The sequence below is a fragment of the Scyliorhinus canicula genome, chromosome 6, assembly GCF_902713615.1.
Source record: "Scyliorhinus canicula chromosome 6, sScyCan1.1, whole genome shotgun sequence".
In the NCBI taxonomy this organism is placed as follows: Eukaryota; Metazoa; Chordata; class Chondrichthyes; order Carcharhiniformes; family Scyliorhinidae; genus Scyliorhinus; species Scyliorhinus canicula.
The window spans coordinates 160,572,540-160,591,356 of record NC_052151.1 but is presented as its reverse complement, the minus strand read 5'-3'; the positions used below and the strand labels follow the sequence as shown (position 1 = coordinate 160,591,356).

At 44.2% G+C, this 18,817-nt stretch overlaps 1 protein-coding gene and 1 long non-coding RNA gene across 4 annotated transcripts in view; one reads left to right on the top strand and one right to left on the bottom strand.

The window, feature by feature from the left end:
• The window catches only part of sntg2 (syntrophin, gamma 2), a 1,464,242-nt gene that overhangs the window by 609,866 nt on the left and 835,559 nt on the right, over nucleotides 1-18,817 (top strand). The window lies entirely within an intron of this gene.
• The window catches only part of LOC119967610, a 354,928-nt gene that overhangs the window by 175,582 nt on the left and 160,529 nt on the right, over nucleotides 1-18,817 (bottom strand). Inside the window, exon 2 of the long non-coding RNA XR_005461024.1 lies at nucleotides 9,100-9,214. This is a non-coding gene — a long non-coding RNA (uncharacterized LOC119967610). The remainder of the gene's footprint in view (nucleotides 1-9,099; nucleotides 9,215-18,817) is intronic.

Below are 18,817 nucleotides of genomic sequence, written 5' to 3'. Positions count from 1 at the left end.
TCCTGTTATTATTATATAAGTGGGCAATTGCTGTATTGTCCTTTATGAATTATGGATCACTTTGTTGCTTGTTCCATGTTGGAATGACATGGAATAATAATTGTTATGGATACTAGTACGCAGTTATTTATTAGCTCAATGACCACACTTGACCATTGAAGATGCCGACTGATTTTCTCCTGCATTTTCTTTCCTTTCACTCCCTCCACATGGCATTGATTTCTTGTTGGTCTATAGCTACGTGGCCAGTGGTCCCCTTTGAATAATAACAGTGATAATATGCTGGGGCTTATTGAGGTAAGTGGAACCTGATGGAGTAAGGAATGAAAGAGAAGTGCATTTGCCGGACTTGCCTTTCTTGATTTATTTCATTATAAAGTATAATTTTTGTCATTAAGGGGCCACATTTTGTTCTTGAGACACAGCTCAGAGAGCTGAAGAGTTATATAACATTTCAGTGAGCTTCTTATACCTGTCTATGCTCCCATGATGATCAGAGAACAAGCCACAATTCGCATTGTTGAACACGGAAAATTATGGTAGATGAAGCCGTGTATGTGAAAAACTTTGGCAGTGAACCAAGTTAGATCCCAGGAATTATTGTCTCTGAGACTGGACCTTTTTCATTACAAGTAAACTTGGAGGGGCAGAATGTCCATGAACATGTGGACCAGTTGAGGAGTAGAGAGACACTTCTGCAGTCAGTGTTGCCATCAAGAAATGTTTTCGAACATTTAAAGTTTGTAAAGGCTTTATTTTGTATTAACGAGGTCAAGGCTCTAAAATACTTGATATTATTGGATTTTAAGAGTCCTTTAAAGGTTTAATCCAAAGGGGTTAGTCATGACTTAAGCCCATGCCTCCACCCTATTCCTGTAACTCAGTAACCCCACCTAACCTTTTTGGGACATTAATTTAACACGGCCAATCCATCTAACCTGCACACTTTTGGACTGTGGGAGGAAACAGGAGGAAACCCACGTAGACACAGGAAGAACTTGCAGAATCCGGACAGACAGTGACCCAAGCCAGGAATTGAACCTGGGACCCTGGAGCTGTGAAGCAACAGTATTAACCACTGTGCTACCATGCTGCCCATAGGAGTTATATTTCAATTGTAAGGGGAAAAGATGAGTGTTTTTGTGGCTGCAAATGAGACTCCAGGATGGTACTTTGTCTCCCTGGTGCCAGGATGTCTCAGAGCGGCTACAGGATGTTCTGAAGGGGGAGAGTGAACAGCCAGTGATTGTGGTGCACAGAGTTTAAAAAAAAAAGGATGAGTTATTTAATGCCAATTATAGGAATTAAGGAAGTAAGTTGAAAAGTAGGACCTCAAAGGTAGTGATCTCAGGATTACTACCAGTGCCATGTGCTAGTCAGAGTAGAAACAGAAGGATGAATCAGATGAATACATGGCTGCAGTGATGGTGTGAGGGGAGGGTTTCAGATTCCTGGGGCATTGGGTCTGGTTCTGAGAGTGGTGGGACCAGTACAAACTAGATGGGTTAAACCTTACATAGAACATAGAACATAGAACAGTACAGCACAGAACAGGCCCTTCAGCCCTCGATGTTGTGCCGAGCCATGATCACCCTACTCAAACCCACGTATCCACCCTATACCCGTAACCCAACAACCCCCCACCCCTTAACCTTACTTTTTAGGACACTACGGGCAATTTAGCATGGCCAATCCACCTAACCCGCACATCTTTGGACTGTGGGAGGAAACTGGAGCACCCGGAGGAAACCCACGCACACACGGGGAGGACGTGCAGACTCCGCACAGACAGTGACCCAGTCGGGAATCGAACCTGGGACCCTGGAGCTGTGAAGCATTTATGCTAACCACCATGCTACCGTGCTGCCCTTGGCGGGACTAAGAGTGATATCCTGGGGAAGCATTTGCAGTATGGTTCGGGAAGGTTTAAATTAGAATGGCAGGAGGTTGAGAACCTAAGCAGGGTGACGAGCGAAAGAGAAACCCGGACCGTAACAAAATAAAGAGTAACTGCCAAAACGGGAGACAGGGTAATCAAGGGCGAAAAACAAATAAGGGCCCAGTACAAAGAAAAGTTAGGATGATTGAAAATGGCAAAAATAAAAATTAAAGGCTTTGTATTCTAATGCATGAAGTATTCGGAATAAGTTAGATGAACCGGCGGTGCAAATTACGGTACATGGATATGATCTCATAGCCGTTACGAAGGCATGATTGCAAGAATACCAAAACTGGGACCTTACTATTCAGGGATATTTGACCTTTTGGAAGGTTAGGAAGGAAGGAAAAGGTGGTGGGGAGCACTGTTAGTAAGAGATGAAATGAGGACAGTTGTGAAAGACGATCGAGATTCAGATGATGTAGAATCCAGTTGGGTGGACATAGAAAGCAGCAAGGGAAAGTCGACATTGGCAGGAGAAGTATATAGATCCCCAAATGGTAGCCACTCTGTAGGATAGAGAATAAATCAACAAATAATAGGAGCATGTAAAAAAAATAGAGCAATAAGTATGGGTGACTTTAATCTTGTTGATTGGGTTAATCAAATTGGAAAGGGTAGTTGTGACAACAAATTCATAGAGTGCATTAGGGATAGGTTCTTAGAGAAATATGTCATAGAGCCAACCAGGGAACAGTAATGGGCAATGAGGGAGGTTTAATAACTGACCTCAGAATAAAGGAACTCCAAATAAATAGTGATCATAACAGTTTGCGAGTGAGAAAATTGGGTCGGAAATAATTGTGTTTAACTTAAATAAAGGAAATTTCAATGAAACGAGGATAGTTAGCTAAAGTGGACTGGTGGATAGATTAGCTGGGAAGATAGTAAACAAGCAGTGACAGACATTTAAGGAGGTAATTCATGACTCTCTGCAAAAATGTATCCCAGTCACGTGGAAAGATTCTAAGAGAGGGATAAACCAGCCATGGCTAACACAGGAAGTTAAGGAGATTATTGAGTTAAAAGAAAAGGCATACAAGGAGGCAAAAGCCAGTGACAGTCCGAAGACTGTGATAAATTCAGAATCCAGCAAAGGTGGCCTAAAAGGATAATAAAGAGAGAGAAAATAAACTACGAGGACAAACTAGCGAGGAACATAAAAACTGACAATAAGAGCTTTTTCAAATGTATAAAAATGAAGGGGTCAAAGTGAACATAGAACCCGTGGAAAATGAATCCATGGAGATTGTTATGGGGAACAAGAAAATAGCAGAGGAGTTAAACAGATATTTTGCATCAGTTTTACAGTGGAAGATATTTCAAACATCCCATTAGTATTAAAAATTACGGCGAGGAATTAAATACCATCATCATCATTAGAGAAATAGTATTAGACAAACTAATGGGGCTAAAGGCAATAAGTCCCCGGCCCTGATGGGTTCCATCCTAGAATCCTAAAAGAAGTACCTACAGAGATATTGGATGCATTGTTGTAATTTTCCAAAAGTCTTGGATGTGATAGAAGTATCGGAGGATTGGTAAACTGCTATGTGATACCCCGATTCAAAAAGGGAGGGAGGCAAAATGTGTGCAATGGGCAATAGGTTGATTCGTCTAATATCTATTGTTGGAAAAAATGTTGGAATCAATTATTAAGGAAGTAATAGCAGCACATTTGGAAAGTCATAATCTAATCAAGCAGATTCAACATGGCTACATGAATGGGAAATTGTGTCTGCCTAATCTATTAGAGTTTTTCGCAGAAAGCTGAACTAGAGTGGATAGAGGAGAACCAGTAGATGTGTTGTATTTGGACTTCCAGGAGGCGTTCAACAAAGTAGCTCACAAAAGGTTAAGTCATAAGACAAGAGCTCATGGTGTTGGAGGTAGTATATTGGTATGGTTCAAGAATTGGTTAATGGGCAGGAAAACAGCAAGTGGGGATAAGTGCTTATTTTTCAGGTTGGCAACCTGTAACCACAGGGATCAGTGCTGGGACCACAACTATTTACAATATATTAATGACTTGGAGGAAAGAAGTAAATGTACTTAAGCCAAATTTGCAGATGACACAAAAATAGGTGGAAAGGCAAGTTGCAAGTGGGGTACAAACCGTTTGCAAAGAACATAGAACATTACAGCGCAGTACGGGCCCTTCGGCCCTCGATGTTGCATCGACCTGTGAAACCATCTGAAGCCTATCTGACCTACACTATTCCATTTTCATCCATATGTCTATCCAGTGACCACTTAAATGCCCTTAAAGTTGGTGAGTCTACTACTGTTGCAGGCAGGGCGTTCCACACCCCTACTAGGGGGTTTATTACATGGACCAAAAGTTGGCAAATGGAATATAATGTGGCAAAATGTGAAGTTGTTCATTTTGGAAGGGAGAACAAAATCATTATTATTATTTAAATGGAGAAAAACAGCAGAAAGCTGCAACACAAAGGGACTTAGGGGTACTTGTGCACACAACACAAAGCAAGCACATAGATGTAGCAGGTAATCAGGAATGCTAATGGAATGTTGTCCCTTATTTGAAGGGTTTTGGAGTATAAGAAGAGGGAAGTCTTCCTGCAACTGCACAAGGTACTGGTGAGACCACATCTGCAGTATTGTGGGTAGTTTTGGCCCCATTATTTGAGGCAGCTCAGAGTAGATTCACTAGGATGACCCCCAGTCTGGAGAGATTGTCTTATGAGCAAAGTTAAACATGTTGGGACTCTACTCATTGGAATTTCGAAGAACGGGAGATGATCTCATTGAAACATATAGGATTCTTAATGGGTTTGACAGGGTAAATGCCGAGAGGATGTTTCCCTCATGGGAGAGTCTTGGATCAGAAATCATAGTTTCAGAATAAACAGGTGCCAATTTAAGACTGAGATGGGAAGGGATTTCTTCACTCAGAGGGTTGTGTGTCTTTCAAATTACAGACAGTTGTGGGGCCAGTGTCCGTGGCTGTGATCAACTGGCCTCCTCGTACCCGACGCAAAGAAGCCGGTAAATCTCACGAGAGGCCTCTTATGAGATTTACAGGTCTCGTCACAAGATCTCGTAAGGCGTTGCGATCTCGCCCATTGAGGCCAGAATCCAGATTTGCATATTCAAGTGTGCAGTCAGGTTCACTTGAATGTGCTCTTGCTGGAATTACCCAAGGGCAGGATCCAACCCTTGCGCCTCAGAGACCCTGAGCGAGCGCTGCTTAGCACCGGTCTCCATCGACATGGACCAGATGTACGGAACTGGGGGATCTCCCAGGCAATTGGGAGGACGGACACCCCTGATGCCACCTGGGCACCCTGGCAGTGCCATCTGGGTGCCACCCTGGCACTGTCAGGGTACTGGATAGCATTTTGTCTGCACCAGGGATTGGGTCCTGGTGTGTCCTGCCCTCATGACTTGGGATGTGGAGGGACTTGAGGACCCCCTCAGTGATAATAAATTGGGATTGGTGGGGGGGGCGGGGGTTTCAGAGATCAGGGTGCCATTTAAAAATGGTGTCCCAATCTCTTGTGAGGTCGTTCTCGGCACTTCCAAGTGCCAGGAAACACCCAGCTATACACACCTGACGTTGGACTCTGCTTCATTTCCATTATATATTTCCTTGTGTATACTTAAGGCTGAGATAGATAGATTATGGGGAAAGGACAGGAAAGTGGATGTGAGCAATGTCCGATTAGCTATGATTCTGTTGAAAGATGGAGCAGGCTTGAGGGGTTGAATGGTCTAGAATACCCAATTCATTTTTTCCTACCTACCTACACATCTTTGGGAAACCCACGCAAACACGCGGAAAACGTGCAAACTCCACACGAACAGTGACCCAGAGCCGGGATCAACCTGGGACCTCAGCGCCGTGAGACTGCAATGCTAAACATTGGGCCACTGTGCTGCCTGTGATTTTTAATTATTGAACCTATGTATATAGTATATAATTAGAATACAGGACTAAGTATAACTGCGATTATTTCTCAGATTTTGGTAGTGTTTTCTATTCACCTGTATAAAGTTATTTGGTAAACACGGATTGTAAAAAGGAATTAAAGGAGGAGGGATGTCATTATTGTCACTTTCAGACCAGCCTTACAGAGTAAGGGTCACATGGTCTGAAGAACCAATCAACACCTGGGGAAACTCTTGAGGAGATTTTCCTAATTAGAAAGAATATATTCTGGACTAGTTCGAAGTATGTAGCTAATGAAGCAACCTTGTAAATAAAATTTGTTTGTTCAAATTAGAAGCCTCCACAAGTACCTCTTCACAGCTCCAGCAGTTGATGAGTCTACGTTTCTGAATACGTTTCGCCCCAATGTGGAGCAAAAGCTGATTGAGGTGAAAATTCTCAATCTCTTAAACCGCTTTGAAGGTTTATGATACAAATAGCTGGACTGACTTTTTCTGCAGTTAATCTGGAGAGATAGAACTAGTTTTTCAATCCTCGCCTATGCTGTGTCAAATGGTCGTTACATTTCTTCCAATTTGCATGGAGATGCGAACCATGTTGCAGATTTTTAGTCATGCCTTACCAATCCTGTTGTTTGTCTGCCACACCCCCCAAAAAAAGACAGATCACCAGACCTAAATCCCGTCTCTAGTACGGATGACTGAATTATTTGCAGAATAATTAAGTGGTGTGATGAACTAATGCTTCTGTTTCCTTATGACATTTGTGGGAGTGGTGGAGGGTGGGGTGAGAGCGCTTGCTGGCGGGGAGCTGTGAAGGGGGTTGTCCGGGGCCAGATCATTTAAATTGCTGCTTCTTGACCACCAGTATGGTCAACTTGTTGCTGCAAAATTCATATGCACTCTGAAGAACATTCCATGACCAAATTATTTATGATCCTGAGGTTTTTAATCTGTACTCCCATTTTCTCCCAGAATCCAAAATAGGCAGCCTCTCCTGTGGTACCTGTGCAATTTTCAGAGAGGTTAGATTTTCTATGGGTTGTGAGATGATGTTATGAGGCTCAGTGCTTGAGCGTGGAGTGGGAGCTCTAGTATGTAATTACAGATGTATGGCACAAGAACGCCCAAAGCAATGACTGTTATCTGATTAAAATTTGAAGAAAGATGTGCTTCTAACTTATTAAATATTTATTAGGTATACATAATGCCTCATTTCAGTTTTGAGTCTCCTTTCCCTTTCCAGCTTTCAGACTCAGCCTTGCTAATCCCCAAGGAAGGAAAGGAATCTCAGTAGCTAGCTGATCATAAAGTGATTTTGCTCAGCTCATTATTTATAAAGTTGCCCACAGTTCCAGCTGGGGGTGGTGGTGGGGGGTGGGGGGGGGGGGGGGGGGGGGGGGGGAGAGAGTTGGAACCTCTTGTTCCATCTTTTGACAGCAGAATGGCAGGTACTAGTAATACCTGTGGTACAGTGCTGAAGGTCACTCCTTAACCTAGTACCTTTCTGGATTCTTCCAGGCTCACCTGGCTTTGAGGGGTGGAGAGTCATGAACGCCAGCCCCACAAAACATCTGCACACTTGCTGATTTATCTGTGGCTCCCCACATCTACCAGCAACCCTTTACCAACCCTCCTGCCCCCTCCCCCTACCCTATCTGCTTGATGCGAAATGGCAACATGGTCTTGGGCCCACACTATGAATATCAGGTGAGCAGTGTGACTGATCCAATGTCAGATATAGGTTTTATTTATACTTTGGCCTTGCGTCCCTAGATTTTGAACCCAAATATGTTTATCCATATCCATTTCCTCCCAATCTCTCACCATCCTTTTAAAACTCTTTCATGGGATGTGGACATCACTGGCTGAACCAGCATTTAAGGCCCCTTGTGAAGGGGTTCAAGATTGGGGCTGTTTAGCACATGGCTGAATCGCTGGCTTTGAAAGCAGACCAAGGCAAGCCAGCAGCACGGTTCAATTCCCGTAACAGCCTCCCCGAACAGGAGCCGGAATGTGGCGACTAGGGGCTTTTCACAGTAACTTCATTTGAAGCCGACTCGTGACAATGAGCGATTTTCAATTTTCAAAGATTGTTGCAGATCTGGAGTCACATGCAGGGTAGACCAAATTTCTTTCCCTAAAGTGCATTAGTGAACCGGATGGGTTGGCAATGGTTTCATTACTTTTAATTATTTGAACCCAGGTCCCCAGATCATTATCCTGGGTCTCTAGATTATTAGTCCAGTGACAACACCACTACTCCATTGCCTCCCCTGACAGCCGGAAGTCATTTGATGGGTGATCTTATGCTTAGTTGTTAAGAAAGTTGCTAATTGCAAGTCTGATCTTTTTTTTTCTAAATTCCTATCAATTTTCTGAGATAAAGTCAAATATTTATTTTGGTAACATGTTTTATTTTTTAAAAAGTCATATTTGTTTATTTTGTTATCCTTCAATTCTTCAATGCACTGTACTAAGAAACGTTAGTCTGTGGGTATGATTCCCTGAGCACTCACATTGCTGAAGATTTTAGTATGTATGTTTGGACCTAGACTAATACAAATACATCTCAGCAGACAAGAGCTGAAATAGATCATCCTGCTTTCCCTCAAGTAAGTTCCATTTTATATTCCACGCTTTTGCAAAGTTGATTTTTTTCAAAATAAATCTTCGGCAAAACAAAAGCAGAACATCGGACCAAGAGCCAGAAATTGGAATTCGTCTGGACAGCTCGTTGATGGCTGTTGCAGACACAGTGGAGTGACCTGCTTCCATGCTGTAAATGTCAACAATTCTATTTCAATTTTTGGGTGACAGCTTCTGTGGTCGAAAAGTAAATTGATGTGCCAACAGCATGGTTTGATTCATCAGACATGATGGACCTGTAAGATTACGGGCAGCACGGTAGCACAGTGATTAGCACAGTTGCTCCATAGCTCTAGGGTCCCAGGTTCGATTCCTGGCTTGGGTCACTGTCTGTGCGGAGTCAACACGTTCTCCCTGTATCTGTGTGGGTTTCCTCCAAGTGTTCCGGTTTCCTCCCACAGTCCAAAGATGTGCAGGTTAGGTGGATTGGCCGTGCTAAATTCCCATTAGTGTCAAAAGGTTTGGTGGGGTTATTGGGTTACGGGGATAGGGTATGGGCATAGGTAGGGTGCTCTTTCCAAGGGCCAAAGAACACTCGATGGGCCGAATGGCCTCCTTCTACACTCTAAATTCTATGATCTATGATTATTAATTATTACCTGTAATCATTCTGCTAAGCCTCCATCAACCAATGATGTCTTCTTAAAGAGCTTTGAGTGTCTTCTTTTACAATAAGTTTGATGGTAGTGCAACTGTGTACGTGGTCCACAAGCGCTGAAACCAGATAACAAAGAGAAAAATTATCCACTAACAAAGATGCTCATTTGCCAGTTAATTGTGCGCACCAGACAACTGCTGAATAGGGGCAATAGTTTTAGCTTACCATCAGGGTCTATCTGCGCATATGTTATTCCATTGACAATCATTCTCAACCTGTTTCCATTATGTGGAGATGCGGCGTTGGACTGAGGTGGGCACAGTAAGAAGTCTTACAACACAAGGTACAAGTCCAGCAGGTTTGTTTCAAACCACTAGCTTTCGGAGCGCAGCTTCTTCATCAAACCTGTTGGATTTGTACCTGGTGTTGTAAGACTTCTTACTGTTTCCATTAAGCAGTCAAGCATTCCATTGAGTAACATATTCCAGCAGCAAAAAGAAAAAGTAAACCATGGTTCGTTGGAAAACACAGAAAGAAATAGAACGCTAATGTAGGAAGAAACCAAAGGAAAATTGGAAAAATGATTAATCTAACAAATAATAAATATAACTAAGTTTAATACTGTGGAAACATATTGTAGACTAATATGCTGTGGACCCGAGTGATAAAATGCAAGTTAATGCCCTGGTTACCAAATCATTCCCAACCATGACAGTAATAAAAACTTTGCATAATATTTCCAGAGCTGTACACAGAGTAAGCTTTTTGGCTGTGGTCACTGCTTTTGTGCAACCAAATGCACAAAATGCACATCATTGTGCACCAATAATATTCCATTAACAGAAATGAGCGAAATGACTGGTTAATTTTTTGGTGGTATTAATGGTGAGAAAGGATAATAGGCAGAACTGGATTTTCGTTCGGTGAGGAATGGAAGCCGGAGGACAAACCCATGCATGCTGTTATTAATCAAAATAACCTAACATTGGTTGACATATCACATTAAACCCAAAGCCCTGCCTGATTGTGGACACAGTCCACAATCTACCCGAATAGAAACTGTCCTATAGCGAGCACGGTTAGCTTTCGGAGCACTGCTCCTTCCTCAGGTGAAGGAGCAGTCCTCCGAAAGCTAGTATTCGAAACAAACCTGTTGGACTTTAACCTGGTGTTGTAAGACTTCTTACTGTGCTCACCCTAGTCCAACGCCGGCATCTCCACATCATGGGTAAATTGTGGGAGTGCATATTAGAGTGAGACGAGTTGCCAAAACGTGATCCACCACCCACAACGGATGAGATTCAGATCACAATGTCTCACGAGATTGCATTAAATGAGCTGGGTAGATATCGGAAGCTGGATCTCCAGCATCTACCGGCCGCATTGCCCCATGCTGCCTTTCAGACGTAACGCGGCCGGTCGATCATGCCTTGTATGGTGCAATCCTCAGGCTAAATATTTTACACTTCTGCACTCCAGAGTTTGTATCAGTTTCCTCCCCTTGTCTATTAGTTATCAAACTGTTTTCTGATTTAATTCAGTCTCGTTGGCATGCACACAAGCTGGGGAAGATTTGTTAGTTTGATTGTATTATGTAACTGGAACGGAATGTCATAAAGAAACATTGTTTTTTTTTCTTTCAATTGAGTTGTCATCTAAAGCAAATGCACGTCTCTGTTGTCAATATTCTCTCATCACTATCCTTTTTTCATAACTAACCTTTAATGTCTGTAGCTCCCCACACCACACAGGAGAAAAAACATTACCAATTACTTTTTTTACCTTTTATGGGTGTGTGCTCTTTAATCTATGAACATTTTCGGCAAAACCTTCTAACATCTTTTGATAAATTTACCAACAATTATCCATCCAAAATATTGATAAGTCAACTCATTAGAACCTTTCCACATTTGCCATAATACTAGCTTTGCCACCACTGTAAACAAAATCATTCTTGCTGCAATGACAGTTTAAAGAGTGTTTTCTCACTCTCTTAACATGATATGCTGAGCTTCTGCATCAAGGCTGCCCATCAAATATATTATAAATAAATTGGTAATTACTGACTTTTTTCTTCCTACTCCAACTCTGATTTTGCCCCATCTCTTTGATCCTATTACGCTCTCACTAAATAATTTTACTGTTGCCGTGGCGTGCCAAAGCATTTGAAATCTACCTTTTCCGATATTCAACCATTGTGCATATTCAGTATTCCATCTCATTGACCTGGTCGCCTCGTGTTCTAAATTGCTAATTCAGAGGTAAGGAGTTCAAATGCCTTGGGAAAATGCCTGACCGTCTTTTGAAATCCAAAGAAGAACCACTTGTGTTTCTATCAATTTCATGCTTTTTACAGTATTTTCGCCCCCACAACCCAAACGATATGCAGGGTAGGTGGATTGGCCACGCTAAATTGTCCCTTAATTGGAAAAAATGAATTGGACACTCTAAATTTTAAAATAAAACAAAAGAATCATAGAATTTACAGTGCAGAAGGAGGCCATTCGGCCCTTCGAGTCTGCACCGGCTCCTGGAAAGAGCACCCTACCCAAGGTCAACACCTCCACCCTATCCCCTTAACCCAGTAACTCCACCCAACACTAATGGCAATTTTGGACACTAAGGGCAATTTATCATGGCCAATCCACCTAACCTGCACATCTTTGGACTGTGGGAGGAAACCGGAGCACCCGGAGGAAACCCACACACACACGGGGAGGACGTGCAGACTCCGCACAAACAGTGACCCAAGCTGGAATCGAATCTGGGAGCCTGGAGCTGTGAAGCAATTGTGCTATCCACAATGCTACCGTGCTGCCCTAAGCACACCACTCAAGCACAAGCCTCCAGCCTATCCCGTAACCCAGTAACCCTACCCAACCTTTTTGGACAATTTAGCATGGCCAATCCACCTAACCTGCACATCTTTGGACTGTGGGAGGAAACCGGAGCACCCGGAGGAAACCCACGCAGGAAGAAAATGCAAACTCGACACCCGAGGGAATTGAATCCGGTTCCCTGGAGCTGTGAGGCAGCAGTGCTAACCACTGTGTCACCATGCCACCCCTCATCATTGTCATGTTGTTCACCCTGGGGTAACACTGACTGCAACACAATGCAGTTAATGATCAAGCATACACCAAACGTAGGCATTGGTTCAATAAGATTTATTGAACTTCAATAACAAAGCACACAACTGCCTATGGGTTGAATCTCTCCTGCTCTAAGTAAACTAACATTAACTATCTCGACCAGGCTAGCTCTGATCCACGTGTAGAAGGTGTTGAATGATTTGTACACCCTGACTGTCACTACAGTTGTCACCAGTGGAAAGAGGCAGAGTGCTGATGCCTCGTGTGTTTTATAGTTGGAAGCCCCTCTCTGGTGTTCTGTCTGGTGATTGGTTGTCTTCTGTTCTGTATGTTGATTGGCTCACCTGGGAGTCTGTCACTGCCTGCTTTTACCTCATGATGTGCATGGGTGCATATTATTACATCCTCCCTTTTTTAAAAAAATTGTCGGCTGCTTAGAGCATATACGACATATTTACAATATATATTTACATATTACGACATATCGGAGGTGCAGACCTGCACAAAGCCTCATAATGGCCAAGCATCTTGCAGTTGAGACATCGCCTGCCTCTTGCAGGGCATTGCCGCTTTAAATGGGCAGTGCCGCAGTTGGGGCATGTCATCACGTTGACGTCGTGACACTTGGTGCATCGTCGCACATGTGCAGTGTGGTCAGCCGCCACTCGCACCTGCACAGTGTAGTTTTCGGCCGCTTCGTTCTCCCGACCGTGGTACGCATGCGTGGGACCCATGAAAAAGCGCGCGAAATGCCGCCTTCATCGATGCTCAGGCACCGCATTCGGGTGGTGGCCTGCACACTCTCAGCCTTGTGGGAGGCAAGTTGGTCCTGCTCTGCCGACTTAAGGTGGGAATAGCGACTTTTTGCCTTTTCGTGGACTTTGTATGTCTCGATGGCCACTGGCAGGGTCATATTGTTTAGTTTTAGGAACTGCTCCCGCAGGGCGTCGGAGTGGACGCCAAACATGATTTGATCCCTGATGAGGGAGTCAGCGGTGTCACCGTAGTTGCAGGATTGCGCTAGAATGCGGAGATGGGTGAGAAAAGACTGGAAAGTCTCATCCTTACCCTGACGGCGCTGCTGGAAGACATAACGCTCAAAGCTTTCCTTCATCTCGACCTCACAGTGACTGTCAAATTTGGCTAAGACGGTCTGGAACCTGGTCTTGTCCTCACCGTCGGCAAAAGTGAGCGAATTGAAGATTTGGATGTCCTGGTCCCCCGCAGTTGACAGTAGCAGCGTGGTTTTTCGGGCATCGGACACACTTTCGAGGTCCGAGGCCTCAAAGTATAGTCTGAATTTCTGCTTGAAGACCCGCCAATTGGCACCAAGGGTCCTAGAGATCCGGAGCTGTGGAGGTGCCTGGATCTTTTCCATGCCGCTGGAAGGCAGTTGCTGGTCGTCAGTGAATCTTCGAAGGTAAATTGCTTAGAAGCAGTAGCCACTCCTGGTATCATGTCGTGATGTTCACCCAGGGGTAACACTGACTGCAACACAATGCAGTTAAATGATCAAGCATACACCAAACGTAGGCGTTGGTTCAATAAGATTTATTGAACTTCAGTAACGAAGCACACAGCTGCCTTTGGGTTGACTCTCTACTACTCTCAGTAAACTAACATTAACTCTCTTGACCAGGCTAGTTCTTATCCACATGCAGAAGGTGTTGAATGATTTGTACACCCTGACTGTCACTATAGTTGTCACCAGTGGAAAGAGGCAGAGTGCTGATGCCTTGTGTGTTTTATAGTTGGAAGCCTCCCTCTGGTGTTCTGTCTGGTGATTGGTTGTGTTCTGTCCTGTTTGTTGATTGGCTCACCTGGGTGTCTGTCACTGCCTGCTTTTACCTCATGATGGGCATGGGTGCTAATTGTGACAATCATGACATGAAGCATCAGATTATCTATTTTTTAGGCATGTACGAAACAAGATGGACTCCAATATAATTTAGCACACAAAAAAAACTCTTCAACACATTCTGGCTGCACACAAAATAAAATATGATTGGCATGGCCTTAAACTGTCGTGGAAAGGTGCTACAATTTTGAAAGTTGACAGGATGGCAAAGTAAAATGTTTATATCATGGGATTTTTAACACCAGTGTTCATCGATTATATTATTGAAATATGCAGCATCAAAAATGTATACAGTGAGCAGATGATTGATTTCTCGCATGGAAATAATTGTTGATGTAAAATTCCCCATTTTAATTTTTGTTCTTTGTGTTTTCATGGATGCGGTTGACACTTGCAAGGATGACATTTATTGCCCGATTCTAGTTAATAATAATCATTCATTGTCACAAGTATGAAGTTACTGGGAAAAGCCCCTAGTCGCCACATTCCGGCGCCTGTTCGGGTAAGTCGGTACGGGAATTGAACCCGCGCTGCTGGCCTCGTTCTGCATTACAACCAGCTGTCTAGCCCACTGAGCTAAACCAGCCCATGTTGCCTTTAAAGATGGTGAAGGACCTGCTGCTTGAACTCCTGCAATCCTTGCAGTGGTGGTTAACATCATAATGGTGTTGGGCAGGGATTGTGACCAAGCAACAAGGAAGAAATAGTCTGGCTTCTCAACTTGTGGATAATATCACCACCACATCAAACACATTTTTGCTAAGATCAAACAGCAACACATTATCCAGATACAATAAGCAAATATAAATTGCAGGTGGTTATCCCCAGTCCTGTCCTCACTCAGTCTTCCCATTTAGACATTGCAAACAAAGAAGGTTTTTGAGTAGCAACAGTAGCAATGTGAGGGAGAAGTCATGATCATGTTCCTTCTGCAATTTCATATTGTTGTTTTCGGAATTAGTCAAATTAGCTACGAGTTTAAATATTGCACTCGTTTCGTGGAATACTGGAGGACGGCAATGATATTACAGAAATAAGGGGGCGATTCTCCGCTGCCCACGACAGGTCGGAGAATAGCGGGAGGGACTTCCCGACATTTTTCCCGACCTCCCGCTATTCTCCCCCCCCACGGCCGCCCCACGACACGAATCGCTGCTCGCCAATTTTTACGGCGAACAGCGATTCTCCCCTGGCCGATGGGCCAAGTTCCCAGGCCTTTACGGCCGTTTTCACGAACGCAAACACACCTGCTCTCATAGTTCGTGAAAACGGCCGCAAGTGCCATTCCGGACAACCATGGCACCGATTGGCACGGCTGCACCGATCGCGGGCAGCGGGTCCGATACCCCCGCATTCTTTGTTCCTCCGCCGCCCCGCAGGATCAGTCCGTGGGGTGGCTGAGGGGCATGACGGCCCGCGCATGCGTGGGTTTGACGCATATGCGTGATGACGTCATCCGCGCATGCGCGGGTTGGAGCCGTCCAATCCGCTAAGCCCGTGATACCGTGCTTCGTGGGGCCGCGCTGCTAGCCCCGCCCGGGGGGGGAGAATCGGGTCCCGGGAGGGGGCGCGGAGGCTGCCGTGAAACACGGCCAGTTTCACGGCAGCCTTTACGACTCTCCGCATTTGCGGAGAATCGCGCCCTAAGTTTTTAAAATTGTACTTTTTTCAAGAAATGTGCTTACTTTGTTATTGAAAGAATTAAGGAAAACTGCACAGATCAGCTATAAAAGCAGAAAACATTGAAATACAGAGCTGGGCAAGCAGGCATGTGGCGAGAGAAACAGATTTAACATCTCAATCTGTGATCTTGCATTGTAACAGGGAGCAGTTTGAAATGTGATTGGTTTTAAGCAGTTGATGGTGGGAAAAAGAACAAAAGAAAAGAAGCAGTATGGGATGGAAAACAAAGGACAACAAATGATCAAAGAGTGGATGGTGCAGAGCCAAAGGAAGTGGTAATAGGACAAGTAAATAAACAAACTGTTTAATCTCTCTTCCCACATCAACCCTTTTATCTTCGGAATCAATCTGGTGAATCTCCTCTGAACATCCTCCAATACCACGACAACCTTCCTCAAATAAGGAGACCAAAACTGGACACAATACTCCAGATGTGGTCTCACCAACATCCTATACAATTCTCTACTTTTATATTCATGTCCTTTTGCAGTAAACGCTAACATTACATTTGCCTTTTTCATTGCATGCAGTACCTGCACACCGACCTTCTGCGATTCATGAACAAAGACACCCAGATCCCTCTGCCCAGACCCATTTTGAATTTGTTTTCCATTTAGATAATAATTTGTCTGGCTATTTTTCAGCCAAACTGGATAGCCACTTATCTGCATTAAACTCCATCTGCCCGATTTTGGCCCAATCTCCCAGTCTATCTATATCTGTCGAAAATCTGTATCGTCTTCACTGCCTGTTTCCCCACTTATTTTAGTATCATCCACAAATTTTGCTAATTTACTCTTTATCCCTGCTTGGACCCCGCTAGTTATAGTTCGCCAGCCAGAGAAGGACCCATTTACCACGACCCTCTGCTTTCTGTCAGTCAGCCAATCCTCAATCCAATCTAGTACTCCACCACCAGTCCCCTGCAATCTCACCTTCTAGATCAGTCTTTTATGCAGCATCTTGTCAAATGCCTTCTGGAAGTCTAGATATACCACATCCACAGGTTCCCCTTTATCCACCTTGCTGGTTATGCCCTCAAAGAACTCAAGCAAGTTTGTCATGCTTGACTTACCCTCCATAAAACCATGCTGACAATAGTGGATTGAGCTTTGTTTTCCAAATGTTCAGTCATCTCCTCCTTAATGATTGATTCCAGCAACTTCCCCACCACAGAGGTCAAGATAACCAGCCTATAGTTTCCGATAGGTTTGCCTCTCTCCCTTTTTGAATAGGGGCATCACATTAACGTATTTCCAATTCACCGGGGCCCTTTCAGAATCCAGGGAATTCTGAAATATCACAACCAATGCATCCACTATCTCTGCTGCCACCTCTCTTAATACCCTAAGGCGCAGGCCATCAGGTCATGCAGACTTGTCTGCCTTTAATCCCATTAGGTTATTCAATATCTTCTCCCTCGTGATGATTATTCCCTAAGTTCCTCTGCATTAACTGTAGATTTTGGAAAATTGTTATTGTATTTTTATCTTATTATCTTACCATGAAGACAGAGGTAACATATTAGTTCAGTGCCTCTGCCTTCTCGGTGTTCCCCATTATTACCTCACCAATATCATCCTCCAAAGGCCAACATTTACTTTAGCTATTCTCTTCCTTTTTACATACTTACAGAAGCTTTTGGTATCGGTGTTCATGTTTTCTGCTAGTTTCCTTTCATAGTTCATCTTAGCTGTTTTAATTATTCTTAGTAGCATTTGGCTTGCCCCATAACCACTTCTTTTGACCTTGCACAACAATCACTTGTTCATTTAATTTTCCTCCCTATCCCAGGCTGGTTTCCAAAGGGGTAAGCTGCTCCAAAAAGCCTGGCAGCCTATTAGGACAATTAACACGAGCAGTGGGGCCATTTTCAGAACATACATGCATTTAACTGGCATCAGTGACCCCCAGCCGAGTCCAATGCGGTAGCAACCTGGAGGCAGCTACCAGTTCCTTCCCTCGTTGGTCCAAAGAACGAACCACAAGTTTCAAAAGCCTGCCGCCAAATCCATACCTGTCGAAGGGTTTTCCCTCTGTACTTTGGCCTGCTATTGTTTAAAATGTTCAGCAGGGGCAGCATGGTGGCACAGTGGTTAGCATTGCGGCCTACGACGCTGAGGACCCGGGTTTGAATCCCGGCCCTGGGTCACTGTCCGTGTGGAGTTTGCACATTCTCCCCGTGTCTGCGTGGGTTTCACCCCCACAACCCAAAGATGTGCAGGATAGGTAGATTGGCCATTCTAAATTGCCCCTTAATTGGAAAAAATAATTGGGTACTCTAAATTTATAAAAATATAATAAATAAAATGTTCAGCAATGTTTTTTGCGCTCCTCCACTGTGAGGCAACATTGTGTTCACCTTTCTGCCTCTGCAAGCACCCACCTCTCTCACTGGGACTGCTGGACAGCCAATGCTGCAAGCCCTCATTGGACCCACCTATGTCAGAAACCCACCGCTGTCTATAATTGATTGGCAAATGCAGAACCTTGTTGATAGGTGTGGGATCAGGACTCACAAATGCTCCTGAGATTGGCTTCCCTAATCCCGGGGGAAAAAATCTTAACCCTTAATCCTGTTTCTCTCTCCACAGTTGCTGTCAGATCTGCTGAGTATTTCTAGCATTTTCTTTTGATTTATCATTTCTGGAATCTATAGTGATTATCTTTCAGATACATCAGCCTTGCCTTTTTTGCGTTACTTCATTATGAAGTATAATTTATAATACAAGTATCGGTGCGTGCTATAACCTGCACAAGATCTACTGGTTTAGAGTAATCAGTCGCCCCATGAGTCTCGCCAATACAAGCTGCCTCGCTCAGGGGGCGGGGTGCCCGAGGACATTCATGAGTGAGATCTGTATAATGTCAGTCAGGTATGGAACCGACAGAACAGACCTGGCTGGGATGTGATGCATATTGTAAATATAGTGGGTGGGATTCTCTCAGCCCGGGGCTGGGCCGGAGAACCTCCATGACCAGCGCGAATCGTGCCACGCCGCCGCGACGCCGGCGTGGTTGGGGTGGCGCCGGTCAGGGGACGCTCTAAGCAGCCGGCCACTGATACCCGGCTCAGGATGGGCCGA